Raw genomic sequence first — 6,157 nt, 5'->3', positions numbered from 1 at the left:
CGCGCCCTGAAGGCGGGGCTCTGGGTGTCCGAGAGAGCTCTCTGAGCACCACTTCTGGGCCGCTGTTCTTGAGGCAGAGACTGCATTTCTTTCCTCCTCACCGTTGTCCACAGATTTACCCCTCCTACTCCCAAATGCATTTATCTGTTCCTTTCAGCAAATGCCCTCGTGGCCGCCTTCCTAAACTGTCCCAGCCAGTTCATACTTCTCGGATTGAGTTTGCAGCACGGTAGCACGGTAATAATTTATCCCCATCAGAGCCACCGTAGCTTGCTTCTAGGGGCTCTGGGGTGAGGGCGGGGGCACGGGTTTGCAGGGCGCGTGCGGGCTAGGGGGAGGTCACCAGAGCCGGGTGGCAAGGCTGGGATGGGTGCGTTCTGGCTGCGTCTAGGGTGTGCGGGGCGCTCAGTGTCTCAGATTGCTACAGTCGCCAAGTGAAGGGATTTAGGGTTGTTAGAGCCTGTATATTTCCCTAACTAATGTTGTTAGTTTTGCGAAGATCCGGAAGCGAGCCCTGCCCGTGTGGTGGCCGCACCCATCCTCGCCCACGCCGCCCGCTCGCTGGGGTCCAGCTCTTCGGGAACTAGACCGCACCGCCTCGGGGACCCCCAGATCTTTGATAGCGAATACAAGCCCCAGTTAGGCCCTCAAGTCCAAGTCCGATGAGGTCTTGAGGGAGGCCTGCAGGCAGGGTCGAGCCGGAAGGAGTAGAGCTTGCTTCTAAGTGCCGTAAAATCAGCCTTGGACCGCCGACGGCAGAAGGCACCAAACCTTCCAGTTTTCACGTGTCTTAAGTGCGCCCGTCACCCCTTTCCTCTGCATACCCCACATCCTACTAGGGATTGCCACATCTGGGCCACCCCTAGTGTCTCTTATGTGGGAGTACGTCCCCTCTATACGAGAGCCTGTGCTTCCAGGTTGAGGTGTAGAAAGGCTGGTATCTAGATCTTACAAGGTTCTAGGATGGGTGTTGGTTCCTTTTTATTGATTTGTCATATCCACACATCCGGGAGTATTTTGAGGTCTCGTAAAATCTTTACTATTGTTGTTTAAACAACTTCCAACCATTCTCACGCTTTTAACTTTTTCAGTGCAAGAAGGCCTTATATGTTAGGGTTTCTGGCATGTTGATTGTAAAGGACTTGTTTTCACTGAACACTGCAAGTAAAAAAAGTAGGAAAGCATTTTTACATTACTGAGGGACATTTTTTCCCCCTTGCTTCTACAGACTGACGGTGTTCTCTGTTTTAGTCTTTGCCCACCGCCCCCCACCCCTCCCCACGCAAACCTCATTTCATATGTTGAAACCTAATCCCCTCTGCCATGGTATTCATGGCTTGGGCCTTTGCCAGGTATTAGTTCATGAGGGTCGAGCCCTCAAGAATGGGATTAGTGTCCCTATAAAAGAGACCCCAGAGAGCTCCCTTGGCCCTTCTGTTGTGTGAGGACACAGGCAAGACAGCCATTTATGAACCACGAAGTAGGCTTTCATCAGACACTGAATCTGCCAGCACCTTGATCTTTGCCTTCCCAGGCTCCAGAATTTGGAGAAATAAATGTTTGCTATTTAAGTAACCCATCCTATGGCATTTCTGTTACAGCAACAAGTCAGAAGTAAGACACTTACTGACTGTTCTATATAAGAAGAGGTGGCCTGAGGTGGTAGAAGGAATGAATGAAGAGTCAAGAGCATAATTCTGGCCCCTCCTTTCCCAGTTATCCCTGTTTGACATAGACAAGTACTTAACCACACAGGACCTTACTTTAAAAATATCTCATTATAAAAGTAATATTTGTTTATTGCAGACATTTTGGAAAATATGGGGGAAAATCCACAAGAAGGAAAAATGGAATCATACTGTGTATACTTTTTGTTGTCTGCTTTTTCCACTTCATAAATTATAAACCATTTCCCTTTTTCTTTCTTGAACAGTTTATTCTGCAACATTATTTGGTACTGATTGCACATCATTTCACAGCATGGACATACTAATTCCCTCTTGTTGGAACTAGCTTGTTTTCAATTCTTTACTATTACAAGCAATGTATAACCTTGTAGATAAATCTGTATGCGTGCTCTTATTTCTTTTGGCTAAATACCCTTAAAGAGGAATTTCTGGGTCAGAGAATACATACATTGTAAGGTCTTTTGATATCTATTAACAAGATGCACTCCAGGAAAAGATTTATAATCTCCAACACTGAATATTAGATACCATTTTCCTCCATCTCACAGTGAGGATAAGACCTGTCTCACAAGGTTATTGTGAAGTTCAAATGAAATGAGGACAGAAGTCCTACATTCCTTTTGACACAGGATAATATATTTTGCAAGTTCCTTTATAACAACATGAATTATGATGTAGAACACTTTGGCTCAGAGGTTACTCTTTCCCTACTTCACTCACCATTGGTTCTTTCTCCATTTACAATGTCTTCTTCCAAGCCTCTTCATAAAGTCACCATTGACCTCGTAAGCTCTCTCTATCCTTGGATTCTCAAACATTGCTCTCTCCAGATTCTTTTCTTTCTGCTCTCCTTTACTAGTTCCTCTTCATCAACCTGCATCTTCAGATGTATTCAAAATTCTCCAAAGTGCTATCCTTTATTTTTTCTTCTCACTCTTCTCTTTGATGAGTCTCTTCTTTGACTCTCTTATTGGTTGCATCCTCTCCTGTGGTTATTTGGGTTTTCTAGAGGCCAAACCCTCATCTCTTTTGGGAAAATCCCTCATTTTCTGTATGTTCTTTGGAGGTAGTGCTTATCGAAATATACAAGTTGAAAGGCAATTCTTCCTCTCCCTCATTTCAGAGGAGACAAGGGGGTGAGCACACGCCTTCATCTCTGCCAATCAGATGTTACTTCCAAGAGAATGAACAGCAACAAGGGGACATTTGGAGTTCTCATTCATTCACGTGGCTGCAGCAGTGGACAGACCAGAACTCTCCGGGGGGCTTTTCTGACCACTCCATTGAAAATTGCAACTTCTCTCTCCTCAAGGCACTCTTTATCCCCCTTCCTTGTTTTATTTTCTACCATCTGACATGTTTTTGGATTTAATTAACTGATTTGTTTATGACCTGGGTCCCCCATTTGAATGTAAGTTGCATGAAGGTGGCGGTATTGACTCTTCACTGCTGTGTCCCCAGTGCTCCGAGGTGCCTGGCATGGAGTACGCACTCAATAACTATCTGTTCAATGAATACACATATGGCTAGTTCTTGTTGCCTCACTGTCTGGAACTCCCTGGGTTTGTGACCTTTTCATGAAGCCTGTCCCTCCAGCCTACCAATGATTCTGGGAGTCCCCATAGCCTTCCAAGTAATACCCTATTTGGCGAGTTAACCAGAGTCAGTTTCTGTTTCAGGCAGAACCACCTACTGTATTACAGGTTTCTAACCCACAGGGTAACTAAAACCGCATTCATTACCTTTCCCAGCAAACCTTTATGTATTTCAGCAAAGGACATCATCTAAGTAATTACCTTAGCTGGAAACTTAGCACCACTCCTTGTCTTTCACTCCCTGGGCTTGGGAATCAGATAGTCCTGCAATGGAATTCCAGAATAGTCATTTATTTAGCTGTGAGATTCTGGGGGGAAATTATATAAGTTCTCTGAAAATTTTTTTTATGTGCAAAATTAGTATACCAATACCTATTTTGCTTGGCTTTTGTAAGATAGCATAAAGTCTGGGCCTACTATAGGCACTTAATAAATGCTGTTATTATAACCAATTCTTGTTGATGACACCTCAATGCAGTCTCCCTTCTAGTCCCTCTGCCCTAGTTTATGCCTCAAGTCTCCTCTAACCTAGACAACTACAGTAACCTTTTAACTGCTTCTCTTTAGACATTCATCACCCAGCTACCATCATAGTTACCTTTCTAAAGCAGACCTCTCCTTTGGTGACTGACTAATGCCTTTAGGATGGAGTCCAGACTCTCCTACGTGATATTTCAAGATCCTTTAGCAGTGTAGCCTCAAACTGCTTTTCCAGAATCCTCTCATTTAACATCAAGTTCATAAACATTTGTTGAATGCCTGCTAGATGCCAGGCAGGAACAGAACCAGCATTTTAATAGGGGAAATTGCCAGTAAAAACAAGATAATTACAAATCGTGACTGAGATTTCAACCTGAAGCTTTAGGAGGCATGGACAACTTCTGTTGTCTCTTTTGTGCTTCTGCCACCCATGTGAAAAGAGCATGTTTCAGGAAGCCATTGCTTCTTCACTCTGAGTCCCAGAATGGGACACATGGCTTGCAGACCCAAACCTGATTTGCAATCTGGAGCCAAACTTGGCTGAACACAAACAAGGTCAGTCAAGCCTAGAACAAGCACAGCCAGCCTGCAGACTTGTATGTGAGGCATAAATATTTACTGTAACTCACTTTGAGTCTGAGTTTGTTAGTTACTTTAGCAAAACTGGAATAATACAGAGATAGAACCAAGAGAGCTTGTTTGTGGGCTGAATGTGTGGATAATGAAAAGAAAGATATCAAGGCTTCTGTCTTGAGTAATAGAATGGAGAAAGGCATCAATTACCAAGGAATTACCAAGGTAGAGAAGATTGGTGGGGGAAGGAATTTGGGTTGGGGAGTCAAGTTCAGTTTTTGACATCTGTAATAGTCTGAGTAGGCTAACTGTTGTTGAACAAATAACCTCAAAATAGCAATAGCAGAACACAATAGATTTTTCTTTTCTTGTTCATAAAACAGTTCAATGTGGGCATTCAGTGGGTGATGTTTTGTGCATTGATTCATGAATCCAAGCTCTTTCTGTCTTGTGACTCTGCCCTACTCTAGAGCTACATCCAGCTGCATGGGAAGCTAGGAAGTGCTTGGCTGGGAGCTCAAGGTAATATGGATTTGGTGAACAACTAGCTAGTCTCTGCCACTGCATCTTATTTTGAGATACCCCTTAGATATCCAGGAGAAGATTGAGAGTTACTATAAGAGTCTGGTTCTCAGGTCTGAGCTTGAGATACACTTTTGGAAATGAAAGACATGTGGATGGTATTTAAAATCACATGTAGATGGAATAGAATGAGGTCAGGATAGAGATCCCCACTGTTGGGCTCTTCAACATTTGGAGGTTGGTAAAGGAGGAGGACCTGGCCAAGAAGAAGGTAAGAATTCCTTACCAGTGAGGTAAGAGGGAAGCCAAGAGAGAGTGATTTACAAAGGTCAGAGAGGAGGAAGGAGTGGTCAACTGGCAAATGTTGCTGAAGGGTCAAGTAAGATTTGGAAAGAGAAAGGACATGAATACGAGCAGCTTCAGAGGAGCCACGGGGAAGGAAGAATGCTTGATTGAAGGTGGGTTGAAGAAAGAATTACAGGAAGTATGAGGAAGTAGAGAGATAAGAGTGTGTAGACAACTCTTTGATATGTTTGGCTGTGAAGGGAAGTAGAAAAATAAAGGGTCAACAGGAAGATGACACATGAGTGGCCTAAATAAGGCAATAAGGAGAGATTTTGATGATGTAAGAAATGGTATAACTAAAGGAGGCAAATCCTTGGACAGCCAACAGTAGATGGAAGAAGTGGAGAGACTGTACTGATAAGAGAGCTACTTTATAGTAACAGGAGGGGAGAAAAAAAAATAAAAAGGATGTATTTTTACTAGGGAAATAGTATTAGGGAAGGACAGGTATCCCCATGCTTCCTTTCCTTCCAGGTGGAGGGAGCTCAGCTATTGTGGCTCATAGTTTCCCTCTTTGTCCCTGCCCATCCTGTCCCCAGGGAGGTGGAATGACTTACTTGATTGGTGACTCTGGGAAGAATAAACTGAATATAGTTGGCTCAAGTTCACTCTTCTTACTCTTGGGAAAAGAAGATAAATACACATTTATCAGTCATAGACATAAATGTGAACATATATATATATATATATATATATATATATATATATACACACACATGCTCTGTTTGGGCTGCTATAGCAAAATACCACAGACTGGGTGGCTTACAAAAACAATAGAAATTTAGTTCTCATGGTTCTGGAGGCTGGAAGTCCAAGATCAGGGTGCCAGCATGGTCAGGGGAGGGGCCTCTTCTGTGTCTCAGATTTCTCACTGTATCCTCTTTGCCCTCATGACCTAATCACTCCCCAAAGGCCCCATCGCCTAATACCATCATCTTGGAGGTTAGGATTTCA

This window comes from Eschrichtius robustus, chromosome 3 (assembly GCF_028021215.1).
Source record: "Eschrichtius robustus isolate mEscRob2 chromosome 3, mEscRob2.pri, whole genome shotgun sequence".
Classification (NCBI taxonomy): Eukaryota; Metazoa; Chordata; class Mammalia; order Artiodactyla; family Eschrichtiidae; genus Eschrichtius; species Eschrichtius robustus.
The sequence above is the reverse complement of the archived record's forward strand: the minus strand, read 5'-3'. Positions refer to the sequence as shown.